Source organism: Aotus nancymaae, unplaced genomic scaffold (genome assembly GCF_030222135.1).
Source record: "Aotus nancymaae isolate 86718 unplaced genomic scaffold, 86718_ANA_hifiasm-v0.15.2.pri h1tg000062l, whole genome shotgun sequence".
Taxonomy (NCBI): Eukaryota; Metazoa; Chordata; class Mammalia; order Primates; family Aotidae; genus Aotus; species Aotus nancymaae.
The window spans coordinates 10,767,190-10,791,839 of NW_026988476.1; the positions used below are offsets into that span (position 1 = coordinate 10,767,190).

At 35.0% G+C, this 24,650-nt stretch overlaps 2 long non-coding RNA genes across 4 annotated transcripts in view; one reads left to right on the forward strand and one right to left on the reverse strand.

The window, feature by feature from the left end:
* LOC105728793 (uncharacterized) overlaps positions 1-3,205 on the forward strand; it is an 84,900-nt gene extending 81,695 nt beyond the window's left edge. For both annotated transcript variants that reach the window (XR_002479295.2, XR_002479294.2), the window contains one exon: positions 113-3,205. This is a non-coding gene — a long non-coding RNA (uncharacterized LOC105728793). The remainder of the gene's footprint in view (positions 1-112) is intronic.
* LOC105728796 (uncharacterized) overlaps positions 1-24,650 on the reverse strand; it is a 324,891-nt gene that overhangs the window by 45,749 nt on the left and 254,492 nt on the right. The gene's annotated exons all lie outside the window — the stretch shown is intronic.

Genomic DNA, 24,650 nt, shown 5'->3' on the forward strand with positions numbered 1-24,650 from the left:
GTGGAGCAGGTTGGTTTTGTGACAAATAAATATGTCAGATGTGATGGTAAATAACCCTTGACAGTAGGACATTAAATCCATTGTCTCCTGTATGTTGTTTCCTTCCTCCTAGAATATTGTGTGGAAATCCACCTGCCATGCTATGAGAACACACAAGCAGCCTTTATGAATAAATTGTAGAGGTGAAGAATGCAGCCTTTCTGAAGACAGTCAGCAAGGAACAGAGACCTTCTGCCAACAGCCCTCTTAGAATTGGATCCTCCAGTTTCTATCAAGCCCCCAGATGATGATAGACCTGGCCAACCAATTAATGAGACCTTAGGAAGACTTTAAGCCATAACTATTTAATACTTAATTAAACTAAAGTAAGTTAAACCATCCCCAGATTCTCGATATATGTAAGCCTGTGAGAAATTAAATCAATCCATTAATAAATATTAATGTTTTCTTAAGGCACTAAGTTTTAGGATAATGTATTAATAGCAAAACATGACAAATACAGATTTTGGTATGAGAAATGCTATCATGAGGAGAGGGAACCAAAATCTGGGTATCATTAAAACCAGATATTGGGAATAATCTCGAAACGTGTTGAGGAAGGTGTTACTAAAATATCAAAGACTGTTAAGAAACTGTGGAAGCATGGAGGATTTTGAGGAGGCTATGAGAAAGGGCTTATAGGGAAGAAAGACAAATCTTTTCAGAAGCTGGAAGAGATTATGCTTTCCTTTAGTGGTCAAAAGTTTATCAGCTCCACAGCCTGTGCTAATGTGGGAAATAGGAAAATGTGCCTGATGAACTTGGTTGTATAGCTATGGAGAATTTCACAAAGACTGTTGAAGGTGTCAACTGTCTTCTTGATACTTATATTAAAATTCCAGAGAAAGAGATAAGTCAATGAAAGGAGTTAATAAAAATAAGCCAGGTTTATGGTTTTGAAGATTCTCAGCCTCTCCAGATAGCTAAATTAAGATATTAAGAAATTACTTCCAGGCAAACATTAAATCCAGAGCACACTCAGAAACTATGGTCTAAAGATTAAACCGAGGGTGGTGTTGTTAAATTATTTGTTAAGACCCCAGAGAGATCAATAGTGGTGCCTCAAAAGTCATGTGCTCAGAAAATAGACACTAGAAAGATTTTAAAGGCATTTCTCAGGCATCTCCTGAATCAAATCATGGATATTCTCATAAGATTAATATCATTTTCCCTGAATAGAAGCTCAAGGAAGTGACTGTATATCCAAAATATGTTTTTGGAAGACTTCTTTGTTCTGAAATTAATTTCAATAAAATTCACCTGAGGCCGGGCATGGTGGCTCACCAATGTAATCCCAAGACTTTGGGAGGCTGAGGTAGGCAGATCACCTGAGGTCAGGAGTTTGAGACCAGCTTGGTTAACATGGCAAAACACCATCTCTGCTAAAAACACAAAATTAGCCTGCGTGATGGTGCATGCCTGTAGTCCCAGCTACTTGGGAGGTTGAGGCAGGAGAATTGCTTGAACCCGGGAGTGGAGGTTGCAGTGAGCTGGGATTGCACCACTGCACTCCAACATGGGTGATAGAGCGAGACTTCATCTCTAAATAAAGAAATAAATAAATTCACCAGAATCCTGCAGTTTTTAAAGATATCACATTCACAGAAACACCAACAGATTGGATTGAGAAAAGACAGACAATACAAAATGAGAAGATAACATTGACCTCACAAATTTCTATAAGCAATAAGCATGTGAAGAAATATGGTCATCTGCAAACATGTACTACCTTTCATGAAAAGAGAATGATGCCACAGGGGTAAAAGCCAGTAATTAGAGCTCAGAGGTATAGGCCACGAATAGGTATTCCCAGGTCCTGAGTTCTAACCAACAAACTCCATGTGGCAGACTGAATTTCAGAATTGCTGAAAACTCCTTTGTGCCTTTTTGAACAGAAATGTGTATAGCTTTATTCTAAGCCTGCCTTGCTGTTTAGACTCCCACCAATAGTTTAAAAGTGTTCCTATTTCTCCACGTCCTCTCTAGCATCTGTTGTCTCTGGATTTTTTAATGATCGCCATTCTAACTGGTGTGAGATAGTATCTCAATGTATCTCAATGTGGTTTTGATTTGCATTTCTCTAATGACCAGTGATGATGAGCATTTTTTCATATGTTTGTTGGCCTCATATATGTCTTCTTTTGAAATGTATCTGTTCATGTCCTTTGCCCACTTTTAAATGGGTTTGTTTATTTTTTTCTTGTAAATTTGTTTAAGTTCTTTGTAGAGTCTGGATATTAGCCCTTTGTCAGATGGGTAGATTACAAATTTTTTTTCCCATTCTGTTGGTTGCCAGTTCTTTTGTGAAGCAGTAACTTTGTTCACAGGAATGTGAGTTATTACTTAATATTCTGAACAATCAGCCTATTTTCCACAAAGTTACATACTAAATATTTTGGGAGGTTCATCCACTCACATACTCCTGAATTTAGAGGTAACTTATTTACTCTTAAATCAGGAATTTTTTTCTTTAAAATATTTTTATATTAACAAAATAAAACATTTCATACTGTATTAAGTATGTTTGAGATATGATAAATTAGTTTATTTAAATATGATTTTGGCCACAATCATTTTGAAAATTTTAAGATGTTTCAATTTAAATTATTGAAAATATTTTTAAGCCAGGAATTCTATGTTCAATTTTATGTAAATATCTTGAAACAAATTTAAATAGAAAATGTTATTTATATCATTATTGGAATACCCATTATTAATAACAATAGAGATATATTATATACTTGATATTAAGATAGCATAATCTATTTCTATGAGATTAAAAATAAATATTTTTGAACGTGCTTAGCTAGCACATATTGTCCTTTATTTGAGAGGTCACTATTATTATATCTGATAAAACAGACTTTAAACCAACAACAGACAAAAAGGACAAAGATGGGCAATCACATAATGATAAAGGGTTCAATTCAGCAAGAAGATTTAATTATCTGAAATATAAATGTACCTAACCTTGGAGTACCAAAATTCATAAAGCAGGTTTTTCTAGACCTATAAAAAGATTTAGCCACAAAATAATAGGGACATGGATGAAACTGGAAACCATCATTCACAGCAAACTGACACAAGAACAGAAAACCAAATACCACATGTTCTCACTCACAAGTGGGTGCTGAACAATGAGAACACAAGGACACAGGGAGGGGAACATCACACACGAAGACCTGGGGGGTCGGGGGCTAGGGGAGGAATACCAGGGGAGATTGGGGAGGTATAGCATTAGAAGAAATATCTAATGTAGATGATGGGGCAATGGATGAAGCAAACCACCACCATGGCACGTGTATACCTGTGTAACAAACCTGCACGATCTGCACATGTACCCCAGAACTTAAAGTATAACAAAAAAAATAGTGAGAGTTCAACACCCCACGACAGAATTAGACAGAACATGAAGGCAGAAAACTTAACAAATTCTGGGCCTAAACTTGACACTTGACCAATTGGCCCTAATAGACATCTACAGAATATTCTACCCAACAACCACAGAATATACATTTTTTTTCATCTTCACATAGAATGTATTCTAAGATCAACCACTTGCTCAGCCACAAAGAAAGTCTCAGTAAGTTCAAAAAATCAAAATTATACCAAGCACACTCTCAGATCATAGTGCAATAAAAACAGAAATTAATACCAAGAAGATTTCTCAAAACCACACAATTACATGGAAATTAAACAATTTCCTCCTAAATAACTTTGGGGTAAACAATAAAATTAAGGCATAAATAAAAACCATCTTTGTAATTGATAAAAATAGATGACATGCCAAAATCTTTGGAATGTAGCTAAAATAGCATTAAGAGGAAAGTTTGTAGTGCTAGATGCCTACATCAAGAAGTTAGAAATATCTCAAATCAACAATTTATCATCACACCTAGAGGAACTAGAAAGAAATAAACAAATCAAACCCACAGCTAGTAGAAAAAAATAAATAACCAAAATTGAGCAGAACTGAATGAAATTGAGACCCAAAAATTGATACAAAACATCAATGAAACCAAAAGATACATGTACTTGTATGTTCAGCACAGCGCTATTCACAATAGCAAAGAACTGAAATCGTCCTTGATGCCCATAATTGGTGGACTGGATAAAGAAAATGTGGTACATATATGCATTGTATACTACATATCCATAAAAAGGAACAAAATCATGTTATTTGGAACAACATGTATGCAGCTAGAAACCATTATCCTAAGTGAATTGATGCAGAAACAGAAAACTGCCACAAGATCTCACTTATAAGTAGAAAGTAAACATTGGGTACACACGGTCATAAAAGTGGGAACAAGAAACACTGGAGAATTCAAGAAGAAGGAGAGATGGAGGCGGGTAAATGTTGACAAAACTACCTATTGGATATTATGTTTACTACCAAGGTGATGGATTCCTTTGTACTCCTAACCTTAGCGTCATGCAATCTACCTTTGTAACAAATCTGCACATGGTTCTAAAAAGCTGAAAGGGAAAATGAATAAATATGTTATTACGTGAGGTCTCACAACAGATAAGTAGAGCAATCTATGTTTGCATCAACATCTTCATGCAGCTTTCATTTAGTTACATTTAATAAGTTTGAAAATTGCTTATATTCCATTATACTTTAAATATTAAACATTTAAAATAAATCCTTAAAAATTAAATGATAGTGTGGGGAGTTGGGGAGAGATAGCATGGGGAGAAATGCCAGATATAGGTGATGGGGAGGAAGGCAGCAAATCACACTGCCATGTGTGTACCTATGCAACAATCTTGCATGTTCTTCACAAGTACCCCCAAACCTAAAATGCAATAAAAAATACAAAAATTAAAAAACAATTAAATACTAGTGTTCTTTTATACTGCTTTAACTATAAATGGATGAACGATGCTACTGTCATATAGGTAGAACATGGAAGGTAACATTATTTGCAAGATATGTAATTAAACAATCAAAAATATAATTAAATGCAAGTTACTATCTTTATTTAGTAAACAAGACAGAGAATAGCAAGAAATATTGCATACTTTGAACAGCTTAAAAGCAGTATTCTATTGTATAAATAATTCATACGGATGAAGCAAAGTAACCTATGAGAGTATGAAGCTAATATTACTACCAAAGACTGTATGTTGCATTATCTTTCAATAAGCATAGGTATTTAAAGGTCCTTTTAATGATTTCTTGGAAAATGATTATGCATATGTGAATTATTCATTAATATAAAATCAATTCATCTATAGGATACCTATGTGCACTAGCAATGCTAAATATATAATGACTTGTTTTTACTCTTGTACATGTAAATATATTATTTTTCATTTATATTAATGATCCTGCCTTTGTTCTGTTTGGAATGAAATAAAGTTTATTATTTAATATTTCTCAGATGTCGCCATCTGTGTTTCTCTGACTGTCATAATGTATTCTTCCAGAGCTAGCCAGTGATGGTCTAGGTGCTATTGGGAACTACAAGTGTGGCAAATACCCTCGGGTTATTATTTTACTGAATAACTTGAGGGAGAGCAATTCTTTCAAATACTAAAAGCAATAAGATATCAGGTGAAAAAACATTTTCTTAAGATTGATTAAGAAACTGGCACAAACAAGGGAGTAACTTCAGTTTATTCCATTAGACCACCAGGATTACATTCTCCCCAGTTATTACATGTTATTTGGTAAAACTTTGGAGAAATATTATTTTATGCACTACCTACAGAAATTCCTAAGGATAAAATTAATTCAACCAAATATTATTGGACAAAGAATCAGGAAATCCAGTTTAAGATGAATTTAAATTTTATGTCAAAGTGTTTTGAAATGGCATTTCCAGTACCTGATCTCAAGTGTTCCACCTGCCTTGGCCTCCCAAAGTACTGGGATTACAGGTGGTGAGCCACTGCATCCAACCTTCTTTTTGTTTTTTAATTGACAAATGAAACACATGTATTTATGGTGCACAACATGATGTTTTAATATGTGTATACATTGTGGAATGATGGCTAAATCAAGCTAATTAAAATATGCATGACCTCACATACTTTTTTTTGCAATAACATCAAAAATCCACTCTCCTAGCAATTTAAAAGTATGCAATATATTTTTACTAACTATAGTCACCAGGATATACAATAGATCTCAGAATTAGTCATTTCTTGTAACCTATCTTAAGCTTCTATTAACTACATTTTAATTCTCATTCATATTTACATCATAATCAGTGAAATATTTACTAAGCATGACATTTTTAAGAAGCTGAACTTAAAAAAAAAACTTCAGGAAACAGTCACATCTTAAATACATGTGATGTTGTTGGATGAGAAACAATGGCCTCAGAAAACATTTACAAATTAGTAAAAGGCATCCAAAAGAAAAATCGAGACTATAAGATGATAAATGCAAGCCAGGGAAACTTTGTGAAATATGAAGCACTTTTTTAAAATCAAAGAAAGGAAAACACAAAAAAATATATAAACATGCCACAATCAATCAAAATTGAACTAGAAATTACAATGTTTAGATTTAAGTGTCAGAAGGATTTAGCAAAATCTGGACTGCATATACTGGAGAGGATGATATGTAATAAGTTCTAAATAAATTTTAATAATTACTATCTTTAAAGTCAGGTTGATGATAAAATTAGTGTTTTTCAGCTATACAAGTGGTATTCTATCCATAAAGTAGTATTATATCCAATAGCACCAATGAGCCAGGAAATGACAGGTAAACCTTCTTTATCTTTTAATTGCCCCAGAGCTCATTCATTTATCTAGTTCTTTATGCTAATTATTGGCCCTGATATATCATAGTTTTCCTCTTTTCGTCTTTATGTTTTCTACAAAAATGAGTTCCAAACCTTTGTTTTCTTTATTATTTTTAAATACAAAATGCTAATAACTGTATTTCAACTAGGTTTTTGTTATTATTAGCAAAGACTAAATATTTTCTTCTCAGTTTTCATAAAAACATTCTATAGTGAAGAATGGAATTAAATATTTTATATTAAACAAAGATGTATAGTAAAAACTTATTTCCTATGAACAAAAATCTGATTCCAATAGAATTTCAAAATTATTCATAAGTTAAATGCTAATTACGATTTTAAATTGGATTACATTATTTGCTGTTAATAATGAAATGAATAGCTCTTGCTTTCAGCATGAAATTTTTTGTGGCAGTTTTGGGTTTGGGTTATTTATTTATATATTTATTTAGAATTAGAGTTTTGCTCTGTCGCCCAGCCTCAATGGAGAGCATTGGCACTATCTTGGCTCACTGCAACCTCCACTTTCTGGGTTCAAGTGATTCTCATTTCTCAGCCTCCCAAGTATTTGGGACTACAGGCACGTGCTACCACGCCTAGCTTATTTTTGTATTTTTAGTAAAGACAGGGTGTCACCATGTTGACCAGGCTGGTTTCACACTCCTGGCTTCAAGTGATCCACTCACCTCAGCCTCCCGAAGTGCTGGGATTACAGGCGTGAGCCACCGCTTCTGGCCCAGTGTGAAGTATTTAATGGTGGTGCTTCTGAATAGCCCTAAGTTTAAGCTTTATAATATGAACACTATATTATTCTGCATTAAAAACATAACTCTAAAATAATTAAGTGAAAGCTAAAAATTCTAATTATAATGTCTATGTGTATAGTTAATGTTACCAATTTTTTAATACTTAGAGGAAAATATTATCAATATGTCGAAGCTAAAGAATTTGCTTTTAACTTAGGAACTACCTATTCTGCATAGGTAATTTTCATGCATCACTATATCGTGTATGTTTAGAAAAAAGAAACTTAGAGAAACGGTTTATTCTGACATATGTAAAAATGCAGAGCTCACATTTAAAAACAGAAAAACTTTAGCCAATATTACAAAGTGTTGATTTTTGACCCTTTGTGGAGTCAAAAGCTTATATTGCCAACTTCAGATCAGTGATATACAATATATTTCTTACTGCCAGAATGTCTGCCAGGTTACTAGCCCTGAAAACCTCATTCAGCTTTAAAATATTCAGGTTTAAAATTTCCTACATTTCTACTATTTTAAATACATTTGGACAGGCACCATCTCTAAATTTAAATGATTCTATGTACTATGCAGGAAAATTCTGAGGAAATGCCATGTAAATAAGGTGCTTTCAGTTAATTGGTGGTATTATAAGATATTTAGAAATACAGACAATGTGAGTACAGGAAAAATTCTGTTAATAAAAGGCAGTATTAAAATATTGAAATTAAGAAAATGGTTTGAATTAAATTTTAAAATGGAATTATTTTTGTTAATTGTGGAATGCTTTCAATATGAGTTAAACATTTTTATTAATGTGATAATTTATATTATATTTATTAATATGATAATTTATATTATAATTTTGTATTAGACAAATAAGATGACATATTTTTTAAATATTTGATTAAAATCCTGGTGGTGGTCACACACAGGATGCATCACATCCTATTTGAACACTGATTTATGCACATAAGTAACTGAATGTGTGATAACTTTTCATTAACTTTATGTTATTAATCTCTAATTTTTAAAGATTTTGTATCCAGTTGGTACATGTGCAGGTTTGTTACATGGATATATTGTGTGATGCTGAGGTTTGAGCTTCAGTTGAACCCATTACTCAAATAGTGGACATAATAACCAGTAGGTACTTTTTCAGCCCTTCCCTTCCACTTTCCTTTTCCCCAGTGTTTATTGCTCCTATTTTTTTTTTTCTTTTTTTTTTTTTTGAGACGGAGTTTTGCTCTTGTTACCCAGGCTGGAGTGCAATGGCATGATCTCGGCTCACCGCAACCTCCGCCTCCTGAATTCAGGCAATTCTCCTGCCTCAGCCTCCTGAGTAGCTGGGATTACAGGCACGCGCCACCATGTCCAGCTAATTTTTTGTATTTTTAGTAGAGATGGGGTTTCACCATGTTGACCAGGATGGTCTCAATCTCTTGACCTCGTGATCCACCCGCCACGGCCTCTCAAAGTGCTGGGATTACAGGCGTGAGCCACCGCACCCGGCCCTCTATTGCTATTTTTATGTCTGTGTCTACCCAATGTTAAACTCTGACTTGAAGGTTGAAAATAGACACATTGGTTTAAAACAACAAAAAGAATAAAAATTATGCATTCCATATTCTGTTCTTGGAAATTAAAAAAAATTATTTGTTGGAAATATAAGACCATTTTATATTTCTATCTATAATTACATAAATTAACTGAATTCATATGTAGCCACAAATATAATAATGAATAAATGTGTTAATATTTCTAAAAGACATTTAGTATTACATAAAATGGAAAGCAAAATGCTTCTGTGCCATTAACAAAGTATGAGTTAATTAACACTTTTTCTCATTTTTTAGCTAGCTAAGCTTTTAAAAATTATTTCCAAATGAAGTTTTCCCCAGATTGACAGAAAGTGCACTGCTTTTTTCAATCATTTAAATCCCTAATTAAACGTTACTTTTATTTCTAGTAATCTGTCTTCTTTCATTTTATTATTTCTGTGAAATTCTTTTATGAGAAATGATACGAGATATGAGACACTCACATCATTTTCCTTGCTGAATCCTATTCTTTTCAGAAATCTTCTACTAATTTTAGGTTTGGTGTGTAAGATGCATCATTAGGTTATTTATTTAAAGTTTTGCTTCTTTTTCAATATAGGCCCTCATAGTGATAAATTCTGTCTTAGTTCTGCTTTGCTGTATCTCACAGGTTTTGGTATATTTTGTTTTCACTCTAGTTGCTTCAAAAAAATTCTCAGTTTTTTTCTTAATACCTTCATTGACTCATTTGTTATTCAGGAGCATATTGTTTAATTTCCATATGTTTGTATATTTGCAAAAATTTCTCTTATTATTTATTTGTAGTTTTATTCCATTGTAATCAGAGAAGATGTTTGATAATATTTCAATTATTTTGAATGTTTTAAGACTTGTTTTATGAGCTAACATATAGTATCCTTTACAGTGATTCATGTGATAAGGAGAAAATGTTTATTCTGCAGACATTGGAGGAAATGTTATGTAAATATCTATTAGATGCATTTGTTGTATAGTGTTAAGTACAGAGTTTCTTTGATTTTCTATTTGAGAGATGTCTCCAGTGCTAAAAGTGAGGTGTTAAAGTTTCCAGCTATTAATGTATTGAGGTCTAACTCTTGCTTTAGCTTTAAAAATATTTGCTTTATATATCTAGATGCTCAAATCTTGGAGCATATGTAGTTCCAATTGTATATCTTCTTGCTGAATTGACTCCTTTTCAATATATAATGATATACTTTGTCTTTTATTATAGTTTTCACCTGGAAATCTATTTTTTTTCTGATATAAGTATAGCTACTCTTGCTCTCTTTTGGTTCCTATTGACATGAAACATCTTTTTTCATCCCTTTATTTTCAGTTGGTGTGTGACTTTATAGGTGAAGTGTGTTTATTATAAGCAGTAGATCATTGAGTCTTGTTTTTTCATCTATTCAGACAATTGATGTCTTTTGATTGGAGAGTTTAGCTCATTGACATTCAATGTTATCATTCATATACCTTCATTATTCAGATCATATGTGTATGGCACCTTGAAAGATTCAGCATGTTCTCTTTCAACTGGTGCTGTAATTGAGTTTTTGGTATTCTATTAGGCTACTGCTCTATTCTCTCATGTCAGCATCTTCAAGCGATTTAGTAAGACTAGTGAATTCCATAGGCAGAAGCCAACTGTAACACTTACTTTGATATGAAATAAATTCCTTGACAAAAGTAACTGGGTGGAATGCTAGAACAAAAGTCATTCCCTAAGTCCACAGATTTTCATACTGGCAGAAGAGTTATGGTCATGAAATACATAACAATAGAGGAACTATCTTTTATTTTAATGAAGCAAAGTAGTTGACATCTCTATGCCTGGAAGGAATTTTGGGTAATCATTGTATCATGAGATGCCTAGCTAGTCCTTCAAGGCAATTATGCCTCACTAGTAGCTCTGTATCAGCACAGCATTTGTCTTTGTTCTTTGCAATTCAGCTACCGAGCAATGGAAGTAGCAAGATCAGACTTGGTGAGGCAAGTCCAGTGTTGTTGAGTTCATATAATAACTCCAACTCTATTTTTGTGAACATGCCATACTTGAATTCATTAACCAAGCACCAGAAAGCTGGCGAATGAAGCTTATTGATGTCCACAGAATACACACACACACACACACACACACACACACACACACACCACCTTTTCACACTGTGGTGAACATTCAAATGAAAGCAAAAATCTTACTACCTTTTGCCCTTTTCTAATAACGTATATTTATGCCTCCTTCAAATTGCCAATCTTCCATCCTGTTCTTTCTAGTTCCTGACCATGAGACCAAGCCATTAGCCATCACATGAGATGTCAGTCACCACCTATGGAGGTCTGTTCTGCAGACCCTGACTCAATGACGGATGAACAAATGCACTCTCACACCTATTTCAGTGATTCAAGTTGGCTAGGGATGGCCGTCGGCTGCTTTTAGAGGGTGAATGCAGCCAACCGACCAAGACCCCCTGTACATCCACACATTTATTCAGTATAAATTTCCTAATGGCGGTTCTAAGTCAACATGCTTGTGGCTAATTAACATGGTTAAAAGAGTGGTTTTATGAATGATGAAAGCTCTAGGTTCCGGGGGCCCAGAGTAAACACCATTAACAGGTAACTCCCCCACTCCCCCCGAGAGGACCATCAGCACAAAGTTTACATGAGTAAACAGAGTAGAGACAAAGGGGTGTGGGGTAAACAGACTTAACTGGGAAAGCCTCAAGCCTCTGTCTCTTTTTACTATGCTAATGTAATTAACTGGCTGCCTTCAGCTTGTCCCAATAAAAACTTTTAGCCTTCCACAAGCTTTGAGACTAATCTATAACTTTCCCTAATATTTCCCCAATATTTTGCCAGCCACCCTGAGTGAACTCCAACAATCACATATTAATTTGTGGAAATCCAAATGTATAATCATTTTTCAGTGTAAAGTAGATAACAAAATTCCTCTCACAGTTCTGTCTATTGGTAATATTTCAGTACTGCCTTTCAGGGAAATTCTCGATTGACAGCCATCTAATTCTGTTTGGTACAAGTATCTCATTAAAATAAAAGTTATTAAAACAGTAAAATTATTTTCTCATCTATTATCTGGTGTTTATGTTCTTTCAATGAGGTTGTAGATGTTTTGAAGGAGAGGAGAGGATGAAACAAGAGTAGGTGTTCTAGGAGTCTCAGCTACCTGTTCATGCAACTCTCTTGTGCCTCAGATCTTTTGGAGCTGAAATTCTCATATTCTCTTTGTACTTAATGTCAAACTGTTAGTCTATGCATGCCTAACCTTTTGGATTGCTCAGTTAGATAACATGTACTTCACGATGAGTCACTGAAATCCATTTAATATTTGATGTCATGTGCTAAGATATTCAGTCTCTTTTAGGGTCTTCAAAACAAGACAGAAGTCGTTTTTCACAAAAAGAATCTTCAGAAAGGTTTCATGATATTGCAGAATCTCAGTCTCAGAATCACAATGCATAATTTAGAGAAGGAGATTTGGAAGTGAAAGATAATTTAAATAGCATAGATATGCTCTAAGAAAAATAAGATAGGTTGAGCTAGTATCATACAGATCCTTGTGAACCTTGAAAAATAATTTAACTTTATTTTCTAGTAAATAATTAAGCACCAAAATGGGTGAAGTTATGGAGTAACATAAAGTATTTGCCTTTTAAAAGGATAAATCTGGCAGTATAATTAATAATAGATTTGGGACTAAGGACAGTACTAAAGACAGAAAGTTAGGTTGTTTTTGCAATGGATCAAGATAGAGATGATAGGGGAATAAAAAGAGCATAGGCAAAGGAGAGGAAGGAGAGTAAAACACAGAGAAGTTTGAGTTCACAGCATTTGATGTATATTTGGATATGGACTGTGAGGTAGAAATTAAAAATTAAGATAATATTCATATATAGTTCTTGTTTGGATAGTAATTGTATTGTTTTAGAGACAAACAAAATCCATTTTAAGATATTTCACAGAGATTGAAAGATCTGTTTGGTAGACAGAATGATAGCCTCCCCAAAGATATAAATGTCATAATCCCTAGGACCTGTGAATATGTTACTTTACTTGGCAAAAGAGACTTTGTAGATGTAATTTGGTTAAGAATCTTGTAATGGGAATATTATCCTAAATTATTCGAGAGAGCCCAATGTAATCACAGGATCCCTATAAGATGGAGTTAGATATCAGAGTTAGAGAAAAGAGATTTGAAGTTGCTACATACACTGCTGCCTTTGAAGATGAAGGCAGAGGCCACGCACCAAGGAATAGGAATACTGGCAGTTCCAGAGCTGGAAAATGCAAGAAAAGAGGTTTTCTGTTCAAACTTCCAGAAGGAATGCTGTTGTGCTAATATCTTGATTTTAGCTCAGTGAGGCTTCTGACCTTAAAAATTCTAAGATAATAAATTTGTGTTATTTAAAGCCACTAAGTTTATGAGAACTTGGTAAAGCAGTGATAGAAAATTACCATAATCTGAAAGGATCATTAAGAACTAGAATACCAATTATTTTAGTCACAACTATGATTGTTAGAAAATGTGTGAATAGTATGATGCAAACAGGCATTTACCAAGTCTCAGTTAACGTAAAGGTGTGAGAGAGAATTTTATGGGAAGAATTTAGTTAGTAGTAAAGTCTGAATAAATTTGAAGAAAATTTTATAGAGGAAAGGGCGAGTAGGAAGATGGAAAACTGATATTAGTAAGAGAAAGGAAAATGTAAAGATGTGTTTTATCTGTGAAATGACCAAATATAGCAATAACTGTGTATCATTATATTGTTTTCAATCATGTTGTTATTTTCAAGTTTTTATTTTTAAAATTTTGCAACATACTTGCCCAAAATAATTCTAAAAATCATAGTTGGAGTTATTGCATCATCTTCTAATAGCTCACTTTTGTTTTTCCTTTTTTTTTTTTCTATTTCTGTTTTTGGTAGGAAATATTACGAAATGACTAGACAAGAGAAAAAAGGACCCATACTTTGGGAGGCCGAGGCGGGTGGATCACGAGGTCAAGAGATCGAGACCATCCTGGCCAATACAGTGAAACCCCATCTCTACTAAAAATACAAAAAAAATTAGCCAGACGTGGTGGCACGCACCTGTGGTCCCAGCTACTTGGGAGGCAGAGGCGGAAGAATCGCTTGAACCCAGGAGAAGGAGGTTGCAGTGAGCTGAGATTGTACCACTGCACTCCAGCCTGGCGACAGAGCAAGACTCCAGAAAAAAAAAAAAAGGACCCATACAAGTGGCTTCCTACCATAACGAAAAGTACAGGGATACTTTTTATTATTTACTTATTTATTTAGAGATGGAGCTTTGCTCTGTCACCCAGGCTGGAGTGCAGTGGCACAATCTAGGCTCACTGCAGCCTTCACCTCCGGGACTAAAGTGATTCTCCTGCCTCCACCTCCCAAGTAGCTGGGATTACAGGTGTGGGTTACCACCTCGCTAATTTTTGTATTTTTAGTAGAGACGGGGTTTCACCATGTTGATCTTGGGAAGATCTGGCCTCAAGTGATCTTCCCATCTCAGTCTCCCAAAGTGCTGAGATTACAGGCATGAGCCACTGCATCTGGCTCAGGGATACTTTTTAAAACACACACACAGACAAAAGAATGGAACATCATCAGCATCTCAGACAACTTCCTCATATTTATCATTATCCCTAAAAGATAACCAATATTATGACTTCCATTGCTGGATTTATTGCTTTCTTTTGAAATTTATATAAATGAAATCATCAGTATATATTATTTTGCAATGGTTTTTCTTGCTCATTATCTTATTTATGAGATTCTTCTCAATTGTTAATATAATAGTAGTTTGTTTTTCCTGGTTTAGGGGCTTTTACAAATATTACTGATATAAACATTTCTATATTTATCTTTTCATGCACAAATATAAATACAATCATGCATTATATAAGAAAATTTTGAATAAGTATGGATAGCATACACAAAATTGGTCCCATAAAATTATAATGCCATATTTTGGCTATACCTTTTCTATATTTAGTATTTTTAGATACACAAATACTATTGTGTTACAATTGCCTACAGTATTCATATACCATATAGCCTAGGTGTGTAGTAGGGTATACATCTAGGTTTGTGTAAGTGTACCTTATGATGTCCACAAAATGACAAAATCGCCTAATGATGCATTTCTCAGAACGTATCACTGTTATTAAGTGACACATGCCTGTACACATTTCTCTTCAATATGTACCTAGAAATAGAATTGTTGTGTAATAGAATTTACAAATTTTCAGATACAGTGGACATTTCCAAAGAGTTTTCCAAAGTTGTATCAGTTTATATTCCCACCAGCAACATATGAGAATGCTAGTTTCTCCACATCTTCATCAACAAATGTCAATATTGTTGTTGTTCTTAGTATTTCTGTTGGATGCATGGTGATGCTAATTAATGACTTTACACTTTCCTGATGAGTTAATTTTTCATGTGTTTATGAAAAAGGCATTGGAATAATGCCCAATGCCTTTGTGTATTATCTTTTCTGAATTACCTTTACAAGACTTTTGCTACTTTTTAAAATATAGTAGCCTTAACTTTAAAAAAATGAATTTTATGATATTTTATATATTCTTGACTAGTCTTGACAAACTATATTTTACATATATAGTTTATGGACAATTTAATCCTGAATAATTCATCATTTCTTTTTTGCTCCATGGTTAATGGCTTTCTGTCTACTTTAATATATCTTTGCTTATTCTAAGGTATTTAAGATATTCTCTTAGAAGTTTACTGTTATTTTTAAATGTGTGCCTAAAATTTATCTGAAATTAATTTTTGTTTATAGAGTGAAGTAAGATGTAAGGCTTATTTTATTTCCTATAGGAATAGTTAACTGACGCAACATATTTATTGAAAAGACTATCACTTCATTGCAGGGTTGCCTTGGCCAAAAGTGACATTACTAGATGCACGTGGGTCTATTTCTGGACTCTAATCTGTCCCATTGGTCTATTTGTACAACTTTTAGCCCAAACAACCCTATCTGTATTGCTTTAGCCATATAGAAATTCTTAATTATCACATAATTTAAATCTACTAAGACTGTTCATCTTTATCAAGATAATCTGGGGTTATCTGAACTCTTAGTCCATTTCATTGCCAAATGCATTTTAGAAGCAGCCTGTTAATATCCATATACACAAACACATATACATACACACATATAATTATTGTGGTTCTGATTGTGATTAATTTAAATATATAGAAAAGTTTGGATAGATTTGACATCCTAATGTTTACAATATAATTTCCAGTTGCCACTCTGCTCTCTTTATGGGCCCATTCTACAGCACCACATAGATAAGAAGTTGCAAATGTAATGTCAAAGCACATCTACTCAACATATTATATAAAATGCAAAATTCAACCTAACCATATATTAAGTTTTTTTGATTTAGTTTACGGTTGGTTAGATTTGGTTCATAGTGTAATTACTAGTTTTAAATAAAAGCACAGTCGTAGGGAATGCCACAGTTGTAGGGAATGAAAGCAGGCATTTATCAAGTTTCAGTCCATTTAAAGGTATGGGAGAGAATTCATATGCAGAATGTAAGAAGTAGTAAAGTTAAAAAATTTAAAATTTAAAACACTTGCATAGTAATAATATTGTACGCTTCAGATTCTTTATGTTTTTATTTCTTCCTTGTTTCCTCCTTCCCTTCTCTTTGTTCTTCCTCTTATACCGTCTCACTGTAGATTTTCTGAATAATAGGAAGAATAATAAACTAGGAATGAAATAAGCTGAATTGTCCTGGTCACACCTAAAGTCATCAGATTTGGAGCAAGTCACATAGCATTCCCTGTTCAATAATTGGAATTAAGAACATGGTTCATGAAGCTAAATTGCCTTGTTCAAACATAGCTCCACCACTTAGAGCTAGGAAAATTTTAGCAAATTATTTATCTTTCCTGTTCATTAATTCCTTCATCTGTAAAATAGAGATAACAATAACATCTAAAATTGCTATGGGGATTAAATAAATTATACATATACAATATTATGAAGAATGCCTGCCATATGTAAACATTATTGTTTTTTATTATTATGTCTGTCTCCCTTTTTAATGCTGCTTTTAAAGTGAATTATCTTGTGAAAATATGTAAAGGTAATTAGAACAGCAAAAAAAAAAAAAAAAACACCACAAAATCATACAAAGGTAAAACTCAGCAATTATTTTGTTTTCCAGAATAATTATCTTATTACTGGTCAAGATTGTTTGTTTATATTTTCATCTCTATCCAATACTAGAATAATTCCAAAACACTCAATATTTTCACTACACATGTATGATACTTTTTACATTATTCCCTCTTTTCCTAAGACTATTTTCTTGGCAAAGCTTAAATTTGAAGAGCTTTGGTATTGGGTTACAGGCCAATCTGCTTGAGAAAGAAAGATAAATTGGCTCAATTACTTATTTAGTTCAATGGAGGATAGAAACGATTTCAGTCATCTGATCAAACTTGAAAGTCATAAATTTTGAGTCAAATTTAAAGATATATTTGAATAACAAGGAATGAAATTTACATCTTAAAAGCTTCATATTGAAACTCTAGATATAACATCATACCTTGGGGATCTTGAAATGATTTCATAGTAAAATTTTAATGATAGCAATTTCTAGGAAGTTCTAATATAAATAAAATAAACATTATCTGCATTAATAAGTGCTCTTTAAAAAACTCAGTGACATATTTTGTGTAATTGGTCAATGTAAAAATCAACTAAGCAAAAAAATCCCTTACAGAATTTATGAAAATATATAAATATTAATTTTACTCAATACTAAATTAATCTTTTAAAGGAAATTTCTTGAAGAAGAACCACTGAAAGCTGTTAGAACTTGGGTATGGTGATTTCTTCACAAGAAATTTACTAGAACTTATTTTATAGATAATAGAAAATTTCACCTTTAAAGTCTAAAATTATGCTGTTCAGTAGAAATAAAATAGAAATCAAATACATAATTCAATTTTTTCCTCATATAAACATTTAAAAACACTAAAATAGAAACAAATGAAATTAATGTTAATTATATACTTATTCAACGAATAATATCTAAACTATCAGTTGAACATACCCTTAATATTAAAAATTACTAATGAAATATTTTCCATTCTTTTTTCTTATTGTTTTATTCCAAGGTTTTGAAATCCAGTGTGTATTTTATACTTACAATGTGTCTTAATTAGACTGGCTACATTTTAAATCCTCAATAGCCACATGTGACTAGTGATTAGCATATTGGATAGTGTAGGTTTTGAAACTTTGGGTTCACAATTATTCCACCTCTTTCAGCTTCTTTGACTTTTTGACCAGATATGTGTTTAGTGCTATAAGACAGGTGCTAACTTCTCCTTCATGACACCTAATTAACAAAGTAGGAAATGGTAAGAACTGACAGGAATTTCTAGTTTCTCATTGTGGATTCAAGCCTGCTCATGCCATATATCCCACATGTTTATGGGATTAACCTGGTCTTTGCTGTCCTCTTCTTCACAACCTCATTTCCTGTCCTGTGAACTTAAACCTTCAGCTTTACACATAAAAACAACAGCTTTGATGAGTTTGTTTAACCAGATGCCACAATTGCATAATGTTAAAGCCCCGTAATACTTCGCTCATCTAACATATAGGAATGGTTTTGCTTCTATTGTTGACTGAGTTATACACAATTTGATGTTGAGAGTGAGGCTGACAGAACTGAATCTTAGCAACACATTCTATGGATTCATTTTGCATTTTCTGGAAGTGATCTAATTAGATGTAAAAGCATTAAATCTTTCCAGTGATGAAGGTGATAGTAGTCCATGACAGTGGCAGGACAGTTATGTGAATTGTCTGATAATGTAGATAATGCAAATGCCTACAGAAGGTGAAATTTTTGGTAACAAAGCATGTATTGCTTTAGAATATGCTTTCGAATATAAGGATTATAGCACATCTTATCATAAGTGCACCAGAGAGCATGTGGAAAGGACATGCTACGTTCTCACTTCAAAGTCCACAAAAGGGACCTAAAAGCCTCTGACTGCTCTAAAAAACACTTACTTTCTGTAGCCACAAGGGTGGGATTTCTGAAAACAAAATTTAAAATCTAATCTTGCAGGTGGTTGAATTCTAATGCAAATTATATTCCCAAATATGCAGCATGTCCTTTGTTGCAATTAAGGCATTTCTTAGGGAAGAATGAAATCTTGAAAATTGAAATGTAGTCTTACGCACTGATTCAATGAAACATAGGCTTTGAATTCTTTCATTCCATTGAACTTCTTTCAGTGGCAGAAGGAGCTCTTCCATCCCTTCCATATGAAGACTACTCTCAACTCGTCTGAAGAACCCATAATGGCCTCACCAGTGGTAAGTACCTTACAGGAAATTGCTACTCCTCCTCAGAATCTATCTTCAGTATGTTTTCCAGCTTCTAGACCTATTTATAAATCTATACATAGACTCAATTCCCAGCAGGTCTCAAAGAATGAGGTACAAAATGGACTCTTTGGGAAGATGAGCTATACAAGAGAGTTGCACGATTTTGCCAATTTATACAGACAGAAACCAGGGAATATATGATCGGAGTATAAAGAATGTAAGTTAAATCAGAATGAGTTTATTGGTATGGATCATAAGCATAGACTCTGGATAGAGTGGCCATGCTGGTCATGGCTCTAGCAGTTCGCTTGTCTGGATGACAGAATTCTCCACTCAAAATTGACCTGGAACAATTAAAATTAAAATACCAGAAGGTGTTCAGGAAGCCATCCAAAGAAATAGGGAGACTGGAATGCTAGAGTGGATTTATCATGCAGGATCTGCTAAACATACCCTTTCACTATGTCCCTTGGGAAGGTCCAGAGAGCATTCACTTCACCAAGGCTGTGAGAAATTTATGAAGGAGCCCTAACAATGTAGAACAGCTCTGTGGTGACATTCCATGTAGGCCCAGAATTACAGTGGTATCTGCGATTATACTGAGATGCCCAGCTTAAACGGGGATGGTGGAATTCTGGAGTATCAGAGACAAAGTAGCAACAATTAATCACCAAGGAAAAGATGACATTAGATAATATAATGGACAATGATGCTAAAAAACTGAACATACAAATAGATTATGACCAGATCCTATACAAAAACAGAACTCTAACCTAAAACCTGTAGCAACCTTCCCAGGAAACCAACCCCTTGTCTATAATAAGCAGCCCAAGAAGCCAAACTGCTATAAATCAGACTTGTAGGAAGCCGGATCATTATCTTTAAGAATAATCCAGGAAGCTAAACAATAAACTCTGTAGCAATGAACCCAAAATGTCCAATAATTGATTAATAACTGACAGCTTCCCTAATTTTTGTTCCTGCTTCTAACTTAGGACCAACCACAGAAAACCAATTATGCACCTGTCACCAATCCCACAGGGTGCCACACTTCTAGTTAGCCCTACAGCATCCTCAGGCCAATAGCCTCCAATCAGGGCATATCTGAAATCTTCTCTTTCCACAACTATAAAGCTTTTCCACTCTTCTGCCTGCATTTGCATCTCTGCCAAAATGCAAATGACAGTTGGTGGCTCTCTTGCTACAGCAAGTTCTGAGTAAACAGGCTTTTTCTCATTTATTTGGTCTTCTTTTATTTTCACAAAGCAAAGCAGCATTTAGAATAATCTTACTTTCAGAGGTAGTTGGCTTTGGCTAGTTGATAATAATGTTCCTAGAACTGAAATAGTTGGGCAGCCTATCAAAGTCCAAATTGATCTGTTTAAGCAGAAATATTCTAGGCCTAGTGAACAGAAATCTGACTGAATCACACAGAATACTCACAGCCTCAATGCAGTCCCAGACTTGAGTCAGTTCACATACCCAGGACTCCTTGAGTGAAAAGGATACCATACAACTTTACAAAAAGACCCTGAAACAATAACAAATACTTATTTTGTGAAACTGCTTTCAGCCTTACCTAAAGGTACAAGTGGTCCTCTATTGGTGACTATTTTCATTAGAAGAAACAAAATATGTATTTTTAATTTGGTAAGTAATTACAGGTTTATTATGATAAAGTACATTTTCTTGTTTGGGATGCATGCTAGATTCAAAAATGATTCAGTTTTATTAATACTCAGGAGAATTTTGAGTTTTGTTTTTTAACTCTTCCCCATGTATAAAACAAATACAGATAAGTAGTGCTAAATTGTGACTTAGATTTTAGGTAACAATGTAAATGTAATATAAATTTGAAACAGGAATAAAAATAAATAACATTTGATTATTTTAAAGTAAGTGCTTATTTATGTGGTTTCCTATGTGAATTAAGACATCCTATGTTTTCTCTTGTTTGCCTGTGTGTGTATGAGGGTGGCAAAGAAGGGGAGTGAGAAGGAGGAGAGAGAGGGAGGAGGAAAGGGAGAAAGCTGAAGAATGATTGGTTTAAGAGATAAAGTACGTTGCATAGCTAAGACTGTTGTTTGTTTAAAAGTATATTAATGTCTACAACTCAGATCGTGCTTGGAGTCGACGAGGGGGCTCGTGTTGGCCTGCTCTCTCTCTGCAGGTCTTGTAGATAGCATCCCACACAGAGCAGATGTGACTTGGCTGTGACCTGTACCTAGCTAGAGATCGAGGATCCAAGATGGCCAGTCAGGAGGAACTTGGGATTGCAGCTCCGAGAGAAAGCGCAGAGGGTGAGTGGATGCTGCATTTTCGGACGGATTTTTACTGCCCACAGACCAGGAGATTCACAGGCGGAGGAGCCCCATGGATCGCCAGTGCCGCTGGTTTGACGGCGCGGCTGCTTGGCCTGCACCCTGGGGCAGCGGCTCCCTGTGCAGAGTGAGCAAGACTGAGTCCCCTCTAAGCCAGCAAGGGGAGCTGAAACGGGGAGCCAGGCCAGGAGATTCCCGGGCAAGAAAAGCACCACGGGAAACACAACTGAACCCAGGACGGTCCAGCTCTGTGGAGGAGGGGCGTCCTCCATTATGGAGGCACCCTGCAGTTCCCAGGGCAATCTGCCATAACCAAGGCAACCTGCCACTACAGAGACTCTGTCACTACAGGGGCGGGCCAACATAGCGGAAGCAGTTCTAACTACACCCATATAAACAGGACTGCAGGGAAGTTCACATGGAAGCTGGGCAGAGCCCACGGCAGCTCAGCGAAGCCTCTGCAGGCTGAGTGTGACTAGGATGCCACCTTGTGGGCAGGGAAAATGGCAGCAGGACAGCGGAAAATCATAAAGCCCTAACTCCCTGGGAAAGAACACCTCGGGGGAAGAAAAGGGGGTTTATGAGTTCTGCTGCTGCAGACTTAAAATTACACAAATCAGAAAGACAGCAACTACAAAGTCAACAGGTGGATAAATCCACAAAAATGGGAAGAAACCAGCTCAAAAAGGATGAAAACACCCGAAACCAGAACACCTCTCCTCCTACAAGGGAGCACAACTCCTCACCAGCAAGGGAACAAGACTGGATGGAGAATGAGTGTGATGAAATGACAGAATCAGCTTTCAGAAAGTGGATAATAAGAAATTTCCGTGAGCTAAAAGAACATGTTCTAACCCAATGCAAAGAAACTAAGAACCTTGAAAAAAGACTTGACGAAATGCTAACGAGAATGGACAACTTAGAGAGGAATATGAGCGAATTGATGGAGCTGAAAAACACAACACGAGAACTTCGTGAAGCATGCACAAGTTTCAACAGCTGAATTGACCAAGCAGAAGAAAGGATATCACAGGTCGAAGATGAACTCAATGAAATAAAACAAGAAGGCAAGATTAGAGAAAACAGGGTAAAAAGGAATGAACAAAGTCAACAAGAAATATGGGACTATGTGAAAAGACCTAATCTACGTTTGATAGGTGTACCTGAATGTGACAAAGAGAATGCAACCAAGCTGGAAAATACTCTTCAGGATATTATCCAGGAAAACTTCCCCAACCTAGCAAGGCAGGCCAATATTCAAGTCCAGGAAATACAGAGAACACCACAAAGATATTCCTCTAGAAGAGCAACCCGAAGGCACATAATCATCAGATTCACCAGGGTTGAAATGAAGGAGAAAATACTAAGGGCAGCCAGAGAGAAAGGTTGGGTTGCCCACAAAGGGAAGCCCATCAGACTCACAGCAGATCTCTCAGCAGAAACTCTACAGGCCAGAAGAGAGTGGGGGCCGATATTCAACATCCTTAAAGAAAAGAACTTTCAACCCAGAATTTCATATCCAGCCAAACTAAGCTTCATAAGTGAAGGAAAAATAAAATCCTTTGTGAACAAGCAAGTACTCAGAGATTTCATCACCACCAGACCAGCTTTACAGGAGCTCCTGAAGGAGGCACTACACATAGAAAAGAACAACCAGTACCAGCCACTCCAAAAACACGCGAAATGGTAAAGAGGATCAACACAATGAAGAATCTGCATCAACCAATGGGAAAAACAGCCAGCTAGCATCAAAATGACAGGATCAAATTCACACATAACAATATTAACCCTAAATTTAAACGGACTAAATGCCCCAATCAAAAGACACAGATTGGCAAATTGGATAAAAAGCCAAAACCCATCAGTGTGCTGCATCCAGGAAACCCACCTCACATGCAAGGATACACAAAGGCTCAAAATAAAGGGATGGAGGAAGATTTACCAAGCAAATGGAGAGCAAAAAAAAGCAGGAGTTGCAATTCTCATCTCTGATAAAATAGACTTTAAAGCAACAAAGATCAAAAGAGACAAAGAAGGACATTACATAATGGTAAAACGATCAACGCAACAAGAAGAGCTAACGATCCTAAATATATATGCACCCAATACAGGAGCACCCAGATACATAAAGCAAGTTCTTAAAGACTTACAAAGAGACTTAGACTCCCACACAATAATAGTGGGAGACTTTAACACCCCATTGTCAATATTAGACAGATCAATGAGACAGAAAATTAACAAGGATATCCAGGACTTGAACTCAGACCTGGAACAAGCAAACCTAATAGACATTTACAGAACTCTCCACCCCAAATCCACAGAATATACATTCTTCTCAGCACCACATCACACCTACTCTAAAATTGACCACATAATTGGAAGTAAATCACTCCTGAGCAAATGCAAAAGAACAGAAACCATAACAAACAGTCTCTCAGACCACAGTGCAATCAAGTTAGAACTCAGAATTCAAAAACCAACCCAGAACCGCACAGCTTCATGGAAAATGAACAACTCTCTCCTGAATGTTGATTGGATAAACAATGAAATGAAGGCAGAAATAAAGATGTTCTTCGAAACCAACGAGAACGAAGACACCACATACCAGAATCTCTGGGACACATTTAAAGCAGTTTCCAGAGAAAAATATATAGCAATAAGTGCCCACATGAGAAGAAAAGAGAGATCTAAAATTGACACCCTATCGTCAAAATTGAAAGAGCTAGAGGAGCAAGATAAAAAAAAACTCAAAACCTAATAGAAGACAAGAAATAACTAAGATCAAAGCAGAATTGA